Below are 13030 nucleotides of genomic sequence, written 5' to 3' on the forward strand. Positions count from 1 at the left end.
CATTTTATATAAAATACAAATATTTTATACATAAAATATGTACATACACACATAAATTTTATATCAGTAAGAGTTATCTGGTGCTGTGGAGTTACAAGGTTTTTCTTTTTTTCTATATACTTTATAGAAAGTATAAATGTATTAAATATATTAAAAATTGGTTTTTGTGTGTCTCAGTGCATTCCTGTCTTCACTCATCTTGTCAGTTCTCCATCATTACAAATAGGCCTTGTTTTTCCCTCAAGTCTCCTTAATTTCCTCTATACCCATTAAGGCTGGGCAATATACATTCCTCAAGAATCCCCATTCTTGAAGAAAACTATTCTTTTTTTCTTCATCTGTTCCCTTTCTCTTACCCATACCTCTGTTAGCTCATTATACATTTTCTTTCATGCTATATAAGTACTTGGACATTAAGATACATAAATCAACATACCTGTCTTCACAAGGCTTACTTTAATGGAGGTACACAAAGTCTTTGTTGCATGCAAAAAGACAAGGTAATCCATACGTATTGATTGAAAGCTTTAGTGGCTTTTGTTCCTTCTACTTGTGGGGGAATTAGGCAAGAAAGGAATTTTGTAGAAAATAAGGGAAATCAGCATGCTTAACAGAAGTGGATGAGTGGGGTAAAAATGGAGTCAGTTACATAATGGTAGAGGATGTAGAGAAAGATAGCAAGAGATAAAATCAACCATATTGAGGTATTATTTTTCTTTCATCTCTCTGGTACTTTGCCAATGCTATAATTCTGTACAGCTCTCCTATAGCCAGCCTACCTACATAAGAATAAGGATGATGTTTACTGACTCTCACCTACCTATCCTTTCTTTTCAGGAGTAATTGCGGAAGTCTTGACATTTCCAGAACAAAAGACTGCAGAAGACATCTCTGTTCCCAAAGAGGCAAGAATAGAAGCCAAAGATAACAGAAATAATTGGTGCCCTTGGGGCCAGTAGGCAGTCATCTCTAGGACTGACTTCCAGAAGGTGGGTATGGCTGCTGGGGGGAGGAATGGGTTGTGAGAAGGCCCTCATTTTAGCTACTAGTAAATGTTGAGTTGGGTGAGCAAATATGTATGTATGTCTATATCTTTGTATTAGTAGAGGATGAATAAGATGAAGATAGGCATAGAAGGTATAGATTTTAAATTTGCCACTCATCTCAAATTATATCCTAACTTCCATCACTCCTTTTGTTCTATAATACTTACAACTGTGGAGTTCAGCTCTTCTCATGCCTCCTGGACCCTGGGTTCAAAAGTTCCCAGTCAGTAGAACATCTCACATCTTGACTTTAGCCTTTCTTACTGGACCATACAAGAACCAAGGTAAAAAGTGCATTTGTCCTTAGAGAGGGGGTATGAGTAGACAAAGCAGGCTCCACAAAAGGGAAACAATCACAAAGGGATTGTTTGAACATTCCTAGGATTTCAAACTTCAGGACAGCTGTTAACCAGTTTTCATTCAGTCTTCCTACCTCTCCTATGTATATTGAAACATCTGGTACACAGAAGCAACAAGCATCATTTCAAAATACTAAGGAAATTCTGTATCCATCTAAATTGCTAGTTGGTACTTCTTTTGTACTTTGGGACTGTAGGCTCAGGAACACAGTGAGGATGAGAGCCAAAACCAAATAAATTTTAGCTGAGCTTTAAGTTCTTTATTCTTTTGAAGTATATTCTATTAATTATGCTATTACAGTTGTCCCATTTTTTTTCTTTCCTTTATCCCCCTCCACCCTGCACCCCACCTCCCATCAGCATTTCCCCCGTTAGTACATGTCCATGAGTCATACATATAAGTTCTTTGGCTTCTCCATTTCCTGTACTATTCTTAACATCCCCCTGTCTATTTTGTACCTACCAATTATGCTTCTTATTCCCTGTACCTTTTCCCTCATTCTTCCCCCTCCTCGTTCCTCCTGATAACACTCCATATGATCTCTGTTTCTGTAATTCTGTTATTGTTCTAGTTGTTTCCTTAGTTGGTTTTTGTTATTTTTTTGTTTTTTTAAAATATATTTTATTGATTATGCCATTACAGTTGTCCCATTTCCCACCCCCTTCATTCCCCTCCATCCTGCACAGCCCCTCCTCCATCATTCCCCACCTTTAGTTTATGACCATGTGTCTCAAGTTCTTCAGATTCGACATTTCCCATACTATTATTGTCCTCCCCCCATCTATTTTCTTCCTACCGTCTATGCTACTTATTTTCTGTGCCTTCTCCCCCCTTCTCCTCCTCCCACTCCCCTGTTCCTAACCCTCCATGTGATCTTCATTTCTATGGTTCCACTCCTGATCTAGCTGTCCTCTTAGTTTGTTTTTGTTTTAGGTGTGGTTGTTAATAACTGTGAGTTTGCTGTCCTTTCACTGTTCATCTTTTTTATCTTCTTTTTCTTAGACAAGTCCCTTTAACATTTCATATAATAAGGGCTTGGTGATGATGAACTCCTTGAACTTGATCTTATCTGAGAAGCACTTTGTCTGCCCTTCCATTCTAAATGAAAGCTTTGCTTGATAGAGCAATGTTGGATGTAGGTCTCTGGATTTCATGACTTGGAATACTTCTTTCCAGCCCCTTCTTGTCTGTAAGGTCTCTTTTGAGAAGTCCACTGACAGTCTGATGGGAACTCCTTTATAGGTGACTGTCCCCTTAGCTCTTGCTGCTTCTAGGATTCTTTCCTTCATTTGAATCTTGGCTAATGCAATTATGATGTGCCTTGGTGTGTTCCTTCTTGGGTCCAAGTTCTTTGGGACTCTCTGAGTTTCCTGGATTTCCTGGAAGTCTATTTCCTTTGCCAGATTGGGAAGTTTCCCACTCATGGTTGTTCCTCTTCCCCTTCTGGTACCCCTATAATTCAGATGTTGGAATGTTTAAAGATGTCCTGGAGGTTCCTAAGCCTCTCCTCATTTGTTTGAATTCTTGTTTCTTCATTCTTTTCTGTTTATTTTTTTCTTCTTTCTGGTCCACTCCCTTGAGTTGAGTCCCAGTTTCCTTTCCATTATTATTGGTTTCCTGTGCGTTTCCCTTCATTTCAATTAGTTTAGCCTTCATATGTTCCTCTAATTTGTGACTAAAATCAACCAGTTCTGTGAGCATACTGATCACCAGTGTTTTGAATTGTGTATCTGAAAGTTTGGCTATTTCTTGGTCACTTAGAGTTACAGGCTCTGGGGCTTTGAGTTCTTCTTGAGCCATGTTTTGGTCTGTTCTCGCCTGTTACGTATGAGGCTCGGAGCCTTAGGTATTCACCAGGGTGGGGCCACCCAGGTCACTGGGTTGTGACACTGTATGTGGGGGCGGGGTCAAAGGGGGGCAATGGTGGTCCCCTCTGCTGCTTCCCACCACTGTGGCCTATGTCATCTGTCTCACTGCTCGCTCCTTTGCTGGTTTATCTGCGTGTGAATGTGTGACTGTGGTCGGCCTGCTGCCTCGCGCCCTCAGTGGGTCCACCCATTGCTACTCCACACCTGGGATATGCCCTCTGCTGCCTGCGCACCTGGATTGCGCGCCCGTGTAGGTCTGGTGGATCTTTCCTGCCTGACCCAGCTTCGCTGCTGGCTTCGCCCCTCTTACCAGTCTGGCTGAAAGGTTTGTTGTTGTCGGACTTCCATATAGTTCAATTTTCGGTGTTTTGGCTGCATTTTTTGTTACTAAAACTTTATTGTCTTTAAACTTGGTTGTGTGAGAAGGCACAATGTTTCTACGTATGCCTCCATCTTGGCGGAAGTCCTGGTTTTTGTTTTTTATAGGTTCGGTTGCTGATATAGTTGTTATTTTGTTGTCATTTTACTGTTCATATTTTTTATCATCTTTTTCTCGGATAAGTCCCTCTAACATTTCATATAATAAGGGCTTGGTGATGATGAACTTCTTTAACTTATCCGGGACCTTATCTGGGAAACACTTTATCTGCTCTTCCATTCTAAATGATAGCTTTGCTGGATAGAGTAATATTGGATGTAGGTCCTTGCCTTTCATGACTTGGAATACTTTCCAGCCCCTTCTTGCCTGCAAGGTCTCTTTTTTGAGAAGTCTTATGGGAACTCCTTTGTAGGTAACTGTCTCTGTTTCTCTTGCTGCTTTTAAGATTCTTTCTTTACCTTTCATCTTGGGTAATGTAATTGTGATGTGCTATAGGGGACCGGTTTGTCTTGTCCTGGCAAATGGGTTTACTTTTTTTTTTATTATTCTTGGTGATTACTGCATTCTTGCAATGTGCTCAAAAGTGAGCTGTCTCATTATCTAGTGCCCTTGAAAATTTTTAGGGAGGTTGAAGGAGACGGAGGTAAGATACTAAGCTCAGCATAGCTTGTTCCCAGGGCTGAAGCAGTCCCTGGGTCTTCAGAAAGAGGATTCAGAATGGTTAAAAGATATATTTTCTCATTGTTTGTATTCCTGCATTTTTTACTATCTGAGGGAAGTGAGTCTTTTTCTTTAATAATCAATTTAAATTCTTTCTGAGTAGAATCCTTATGATGTAACAATATTATGACATTAGAGATTTCATTCTATCTACTGAAACATTTTGAGACTGAGATGTTACTTTTAAAGCAAACAAAAAATAAAATTTAGGCAAACTAGTGTTTTCAAATTAAATCCTCTAAAGGAGGGAGTGAGACACTAGTCTTTATCTCACATCACCTAGTGCTGTTTCAACTTCTGTCCAACTTTTCCTAAATAACTAAGTCTAAAGATTCTTTATCAGGGAGATATTTAGTAGCTTTAAAAAACTGCCATATTAGCATAAAACATTGCTCATATTCTTTAGAGAGCCTATACTTGTTAAAAAGTTTCCATTTTTACTTTTGATTTCTGTTGTTTCAGATTCTGCAGCCCATATTAAACCTTAACTAATTAGCTATTGAGAAGTATAGTGTGGTGGGTCAAAAAATGTACTGTTGGTGAAAACCGTGAGAGGGCTGCCTGGTAACCAGGGTACCCTAACCCTGCTTATGGGTTTCAGGTTTTTCCCATGCGTCTAAGACTGCAAGGGAGGGCTCGAAGTGTCAGGTGACCAACCTTCATATCGAGCTCCCTGACCCAGCCCAGAGTTAAATTACTGTGATTGGAATTATCTGTGAGGCCTCTTCTCGTCTCAGGGATTGACCCCAGACACCTCCAAAAGGCCCCTATTCACGTAGGAATGCTTGAGACCTCAAGCTGGAGGGAGGAGATGGATGCCTCTTTCTTCAGTGCCAGGGCACTCATAAACAATCCTGTTTACTAACTCTGAGTTCTCAAAGCAATCTTCGGAGTCTGGTTGAAATCGAAACACTCATTTACTATCTGCTTTTTTATTTACAGGCAGGTGGAGGGAAAAGACAGAATCAAAAGGGCTGCAAAAAGCAGCTTTTAAAGAAGGAACACACAGAGGTGCTTGTAAAAAAAAAAAAAAAGCTAATTGAAAGGAAAGTTCATAGCTCTCTCTCCCAGGTCTAAAATCTGATTGGGGATTGTGCCACAGTGATGGGCTTGTGAGTGTTTTTTACAGTGTGCCTCTCGTTGCATGGGCTTTTGCTTGCGGTTGGCAGGAAACCTAGTGTTCTTTCCTGGCCCACATCCAACTCATCCTGTCACAGGTGTCTTTGTTGCGGCAAGCGCCCTTGTGGCTCTTAAATGCTCCACCTGGGGGTGTGGCAGTTGCCAGAGAGAGAGAGAGCAAGGCTTCTGCTTACTAAAGAGAGTGTGGTTGCAGAGAGAGCGACCTTGGAAAAATACCCTTTTTCCCTAAAATGCAACACACCCTATGTCCTCCGAAAAGCACTCAGGGTTGTCGGCCCTTACCTGGGCTGTTGGGCGCATTCCACCCATGTTGGTGTGTTGACCACAACTGCTGATAGCCTTTTCGTCCCTGTTCCTGGGTGCCAGATGTCTCAGACCCTGTCCAGCAGAGTCTGCCTGTTGTGGCTGAAAACGAGAATCAATGCACAGGCAACAACAATCCTGTGTGGAAAAGGGGAACAGGCATTAGTACTCTCTCAAGGGGAGAGTGCCTATGGGTGCCTTGGCCACTCCCTCAAGAGGGGAGCGCCTGGACCCTTGCCTAGACAGGATTTTATTGTTTTCCTGGGGTCTTACATCATAGAAAAATTTATTATCTATCACATAGAATATTATTGTCTACATTCTAGGTACAATCAAGGAAATAAAAATAACATGCAAAGGGGAATGGTGATGAGCTCATTATCTCTGTCCTTGGGAGAACTCATACAGGCTTTGGATAATACCTTGAAGATAGACAATACACATTTGTTGTTTTAGACCAGGGTGATGGAGTTTTAGCCAGAGCAAGCCATTAACAATCTGTATGCATTTTCTAGGCCTGATTCCCACACGAAAACTCAGATTGAAGGTCTGGCTCCTGCCCACCACTTCACTTCTGTAGGTTTTCCATATAGAGCTGAGTCACATTTGCCAGGCCAAGACAAACCGGTCCTCTACAATGTGCCATCGTGTGTACTTCCCTGGGTCCAACTTCTTTGGAACTCTCTGAGCTTCCTGGATTTGTATGTCTAGTTCCTTCACCAGATTGGTGAAGTTTTTCTTCATTATTTGTTCAAATAACTTTTTAATTTCTTGCTTTTCCACTTCTTCTGGCACTCCTATGATTCAGGTGTTGGAATGCCTAAAGTTGTCCAGGAGGTTCCTAAGTCTCTCCTTATGTTTTGGAACTCTTGTTTCTTCTTTTTGTTCTAGTTGAATGTTCATTTCTTCCCTCTGTTCCAGATTGTTGATTTGTGTCCTGCTCTCCTACCCTTCACTGTTGGTTCCCTGTATATTTTTCTTTATTTCACTTTGTATAACCTTCGCTTTTTCCCATTTTATGACTGTACTCAGCCATTTCTGTGAGCATCCTGATTACCAGTTTTTTGAATTCTGCATATGATAGGTTGGCTGTCTCTTCATCAGTTAGTTCTATTTTTGGAGCTTTTTTTCTTTTTAATACATTTTATTGATTATGCCATTACAGTTGTCCCATTTCCCACCCCCTTCATTCCCCTCCACCCTGCACACCCCTTCCCCCAACACTCCCCCCCTTTTAGTTTATGTCCATGTGTCACAAGTTCTTTAGATTCTACATTTCCCATACTATTACTGCCCTCCCCTCTATTTTCTACCTACCGTCTATGCTACTTATTCTCTGTTCCTTCTCCTCTCTTCTCTTCCTCCCACTCCCCTGTTCCTAACCCTCCATGTGATCTTCATTTCTATGGTTCTGCTCTTGATCTAGCTGTCCTCTTAGTTTGCTTTTGTTTTAGGTGTGGTTGTTAATAACTGTGAGTTTGCTGTCCTTTCACTGTTCATCTTTTTTATCTTCTTTTTCTTAGACAAGTCCCTTTAACATTTCATATAATAAGCGTTGGTGATGATGAACTCCTTGAACTTGACCTTATCTGAGAAGCACTTTATCTGTCCTTCCATTCTAAATGAAAGTTTTGCTTGATAGAACAATGTTGGATGTAGGTCTCTGGATTTCATGACTTGGAATACTTCTTTCCAGCCCCTTCTTGCCTGTAAGGTCTCTTTTGAGAAGTCCACTGACCGTCTGATGGGAACTCCTTTGTAGGTGACTGTCCCCTTATCTCTTGCTGCTTCTAGGATTCTTTCCTTCATTTGAATCTTGGCTAATGTAATTATGATGTGCCTTGGTGTGTTCCTTCTTGGGTCCAAGTTCTTTGGGACTCTCTGAGTTTCCTGGATTTCCTGGAAGTCTATTTCCTTTGCCAGATTGGGAAGTTTCCCACTCATGGTTGTTCCTCTTCCCCTTCTGGTACCCCTATAATTCAGATGTTGGAATGTTTAAAGATGTCCTGGAGGTTCCTAAGCCTCTCCTCATTTGTTTGAATTCTTGTTTCTTCATTCTTTTCTGTTTATTTTTTTCTTCTTTCTGGTCCACTCCCTTGATTTGAGTCCCAGTTTCCTTTCTATCACTATTGGTTTCCTGTGCGTTTCCCTTCATTTCAATTAGTTTAGCCTTCATATTTTCCTCTAATTTGTGGCTAAAATCAACCAGTTCTCTGAGCATCCTGATCACCAGTGTTTTGAACTGTGCATCTGAGAGTCTGGCTATTTCTTTATCGCTTAGAGTTATTGGCTCTGGGCCTTTGAGCTGTTCTTCTTGAGCCATAATATTTTGCTCTGTTCTCACCTTTTACCCATGAGGAGCAGAGCCTTAGATGTTCACCAGGGTGGGGAGACCCAGTCATTGGGTTGTGATGCTGTATGTGGGGGCGGGGTCAGAGAGGGACAGTGGTTTTTGTTCCACTCTCTCTCAAATTTTGGTCCCCTCTGCTGTTTTCCGAAAGCAAACCCCGACCCCCTGGTGCTGGCTTCCAGGTGTGTGGGCCTGTGCATCCTCCAGGACCGTGTGGGTCTCTCCAACAACTCTCTGTGAGCCTGGGAGCTTTTCCTGGCACCTCTACCCTGAAAGTTTTTCCAGTTTGTGCTTTTAGGCTTTAATTTCCATTGCTGGGGCCCTAGCCTGCGCAGTATGTATCACTGCTTGCTCCTTCGCCTGGTTTATCTGAGTGTGAATGTGTGACCGTAGTCAGCCAGCCGCCTTGTGTCCCCTCTGGGTCTGCCCATTGCCACCCCACACCTGGGATCTGCCAACCGCTGCCTGCGCGCCTTGGTCAGTCTGGCCACTTTTTCCTGCTCAACCCTGCTCTGCGAGCCACCGACTCCGCCCATCTTACCAGTCTGGCTGAATGGTTCACTGTTGCCGGACTTCTGTACAGTTCAATTTTCTGTGTTTTGGTTACATTTTTGTTACTAAATTTAAACTTGGTTGTACGAGGAGGCACAGTGTTTCCACCTATTCCTCCATCTTGACTGGAAGTCCCCTATTTTTGGAGCTTTGGTCTATTCTTTCATTTGGGCCATATTTTTTTGTCTCAGCGTGCCTGTTATGTTTTAAGGGACGGAGCCTTAGATATTCACCAGGGTGGGGCAACCTACATGGCTGCATTGTGGCACTGTGTGTTGGGGAGGGGCCCTAGAGGGAACAATGACACTTACTTGGCTCTTAGCAGGCTTTCAGTCATTTCTCCTGCTACCCACAAGCAAATTTGGGCCTTCTGGTGCTGATTCCCAGGTGGATAGGCTTGTGTACGCTCTAGGACTCTGTGGGTGTCTCCAACAAACTCTCCTGTGAGACTGGAAGTTTTTTCCGCCACTACCACACCCACAGATTTTTATAGCCAGAGGTTTTGAGTCTGTTTTCCCTGTTCTGGAAGCCTGGGAAGAACTTGCTCCCCAGTAGTTCCTCCCAGTTTATCCGCACACAGATATGGGGGCACCAGCTGTTGCCTTGCCCATCAAGTCCTCCAGCTGCTGCCTTGCCATGCACCCTTTAGGCCACAGCTGCCCATCTCTGCCCCTCCCACCAGTCTGAATGAATGTTTCTTCTTTAACTCCTTGGTTGTTGGACTTCTGTATAGCTCGATTTTCTGGTAGTTCTGGTTATTTTTGTTTTTAAACCTGTTGTTGTCCTTCTTTTGGTTGTGTGAGGAGGCAAAGTGTATTTACCTCTGCCTCCATCTTGGCCAGAAGTACCTGAGTTCTTTAGACTCTAGATTTATTTAAATCTGAGCTTCCCTTGCTCCAAATAAATCCTTTAAAATATTAGCCGAGGTTTGTTCCTAATATATGATCAATCCACATACTCTCAGTGTCTTGGAAGTGTAGTTCACTGCCCAAATATATCTATGATTTGGGTAACTTTTGGGAATACTTATAACACTAGAACTAAAAATATACAACCAAAACCGGCAATAAAATAAGTAAAGGGGAAGAAGTGTCTCAGGGGCTCTTGCTGCTGAGCTCGTATCAGTTGACTATTCATTCTTAAGGCGTGAACCTTTGGATGGAGCATTGGAAAGCAGACTGGTGCCAGGGCTGCTAACAATTTTTCGCTACCACTCTCTCTCTTGCTCCAGCCCAAGACCTGTTTCTGATCAGCTGCCACATTCGTCTGCTCAGGGGCAGTCAAGAGTATTGGTCACAGCTTTCATTCCTAACTGTAACTCACCTACTAACCAGCCCCTGATTTGCTGCCTAGACCTCCATTCTCTAGTGGTATCTGAAGTCCACCTCCAAGGTATGCTGATCTGGGAGATAGGAAGGGGAAAAGGGAATATCTGTTAGAATATTGTTTTTCCCTTTGGGCTTCTTTTATATGTTAGAGTTCACATGTATTTTGGATGATCAAATATTTAAAATACTGTCCTGGCTGGTGTGCTCAGTGAGTTGATCACTGGTCTGTGGACCAGTGATCCACAGGTTGCTGGTTCATTTCCCAGTCAGGGCACATGCCTGGGTTTCAGGCCAGGTCCCTGGTTGGGGGCCTGTGAGAGGCAATCCATTTATGTTTTTCTCGCATATCAATGTTTCTCCCTATCTTTTTCCCTCCTTTCCCCTCTTTCAAAAATAAATTTAAAAATATTTTTACAAGTACAATTAATATAACTTTATATATGTCACATAAGATTCCCCATTTTAAAGTGTACAATTTATTTTTAATATCTTTTTTAAAGATTTTATTTATTTATCTTTAGAGGGGAAGGGGAGAAGGAGAGAGGGAGAGAAACAAAAGATTGTGCAACTATCACCACTATCTAATTCCTGGATGTTTCCATAACCATGGTAAACAAAAAAACACAGACATTCCCAATTATCCCCTACCCTAAAGTTACTGCAATCACCAGTCTTCTTTGTGTCTCTGGGTTTACCTGTCCTAGACAATTCATGTAAATGTATTCATACAATATGGGGTCTTTTGTGACTGGCTTCTTTCACTTAACAGAATGTTTTAAGGTTCATCTATGTGATACTATATATGAGTTCTTCACTGTACTTTATAGTAGAATAATATTTCACTGTATGTCATTTGTTTATCCATTAGTTGATAGAGATTTGAGTTATTGCTGCTTTTTGGCAATTATTAATAATGTTGCTATGAACATCTGTGAACAAGTATTTGCAATGATATGTGTTTTTCAGGTCTCTAAGGTTTATACACATATAGTATAGTACCTTTAACTTTGAATAAAATTTTATATCAAAGGATAAGATGCATATAAAAAACAAAAGCATACATATCACAAGTGTTAAACTCAATAATTTTCACAAAGCAAACACACCTGGGTAACCAACACCCAAATCAAAAAATAGAATATGACCAACACTCTTGAAGCACCCTCATATGTTCCCTACCAGTCACTGCTTTCCAGAAATGCAACCATTATTCTATCTCAAGTATTATTTTAATTTTTTGATGGAAATGAAATTCACATAACATAAAATTAACCACTTTAAAGTTAACAATTCAAGCTTTGCGCAGTGGCAGTATCGTAGCCAATGAGGTTTATCCGAGGCGCGATTATTGCTAATTAAAGTTAACAATTCAGTGATATTTAGTATATTCACAATGTTGTGCCACCATTACCTTTGTCCAGTTTCGAAAACATTCTCATCACCCAAAAGTAAGATTCTGTGTCCAGTAAGCAGATAGTTTCCATTACTACCATCCTAGAGCCCCCGGAAATCACCAGTCTGCTTTCTGTTTCTATGGATTTACAGATTTGGGCTATTTCATATAAGCGGAGTCGTGCAACGTGTGACCTTGTCTAGCTTCTTTTACTTAGCATTATGTTTTTGAGGTTCATCCATGTTCTAGCATGTATCAGTATTTCATTATTTAAAAAAATATATTTTACTTATTTATTTATTAGAGAGGGGAAGGGAGGGAGAAAGAGAGGGAGAGAAACATCAATGTGTGGTTGCTTCTCACACGCCCCCTACTGGGGACCTGGCCCACAACCCAGGCATGTGCCTTGACTGGGAATCAAACTAGTGACCCTTTGGTTTGTAGGCGGGCACTCAATCCACTGAGCCACACCAGCCAGGGCTAGAATTTTATTACTTTTTATGGCTGACTAAGATTACATTGTATGTGTGTACCACAATTTGTTTATCTATTCATTTGTTGATGGACATTTGGGTTATTTCCACCTTTCAGTTATTGTCAGTAGTACTGCTGTGAACATTCATGTATAAGTTTGTTGGGGTTTTTTTTCATTTCTTTTTGGTATATTCTTAGAAGTGGAATTGATGCATCATATGGTTCTTATATGTTTAACTTTTTGAGGGACTGCCTGTTTTTCACAGCACCTGAATCATTTTTTTATCTGTTCCAGCAATGTACGGTAGTTTCTTTCTCTTCAGATCCATAATACTTGTTTTTTTAAAAATATTTTTTGTGTTTTTTTTAAATATTCTGTAGCTATCCTAGTATTTCATTGTGGTTTTGCTTTACGTTTCCCTTATGACTAATGATGTTGAGCATCTTGTCATGTGCTTGTGCTCATCTGTATCTCTTCTTTGGAGAAATATCTAGTGAAGTCCTTTGCCCATTTTTGTATTGGGGTGTTTGTCTTTTGTTGTAGAATAATGATTCTTTATATATGAGGTCTGTCCAGAAAAGGCCCAGCAATTGTTAATATAATGAGAATGGTTTGTGCAACATCAATGTAACTTGGCAGCCAGGGAGACTGGATTGGAACGAGTGTGTGAACAATGACAACATCACTGTACTAGTCAGTGGGGGTGGTAGATACCACTGGGTGAGCATGTGTACTGTGTGGCCATCATATTCAAAATGACTGAGCAAGATAAAAAAAAAGATAAAAACAAAATGAGCAAGTAGAGCAACAAATCTACATCAAATTTTGCAATAAGATTGAACATTTCTCTACAGAAACTATTCAGATGATTCAGAAAGCCTCAGCTATGGGTAAGTGGTGGTTGGCACCTTCATCATGACAATATGTGCACTCATGCATCACATCTCATGCAGGGTGTTTTGGAGAAATGTCAACTCACCCAGGTGACTCAGCCCTCCACAGCCCAGATTTGTTGCCCTGTGACTTCTGGCTTTTCCCAAAACTAAAATCACCTTTCAAAGGGAAGAGATTTCAAACCATCAATGAGATTAAGGAAAATACGACAGGGCAGCTGAT

At 41.1% G+C, this 13030-nt stretch overlaps 1 protein-coding gene and 1 non-coding gene across 7 annotated transcripts in view; both read left to right on the forward strand.

Annotated features, from left to right (window-relative positions):
* Positions 1-840: 840 nt before the first annotated feature.
* Positions 841-13030, forward strand: part of CRIP3 (cysteine rich protein 3) — a 34462-nt gene continuing 22272 nt past the window's right edge. For all 6 annotated transcript variants that reach the window (XM_037154317.2, XM_053668288.1, XM_053668286.1 and 3 more), the window contains exon 1: positions 841-989. The gene's annotated coding sequence lies outside the window, so the exon portion shown is untranslated. The remainder of the gene's footprint in view (positions 990-13030) is intronic.
* Positions 11341-11477, forward strand: LOC128627928 (U4 spliceosomal RNA). Its single transcript, XR_008392221.1, has one exon. It is a non-coding gene; the product is annotated as a U4 spliceosomal RNA (small nuclear RNA).

This window comes from Artibeus jamaicensis, unplaced genomic scaffold (assembly GCF_021234435.1).
Source record: "Artibeus jamaicensis isolate MK-2021 breed Jamaican fruit bat unplaced genomic scaffold, CSHL_Jam_final contig_484, whole genome shotgun sequence".
NCBI classification, from domain to species: domain Eukaryota; kingdom Metazoa; phylum Chordata; class Mammalia; order Chiroptera; family Phyllostomidae; genus Artibeus; species Artibeus jamaicensis.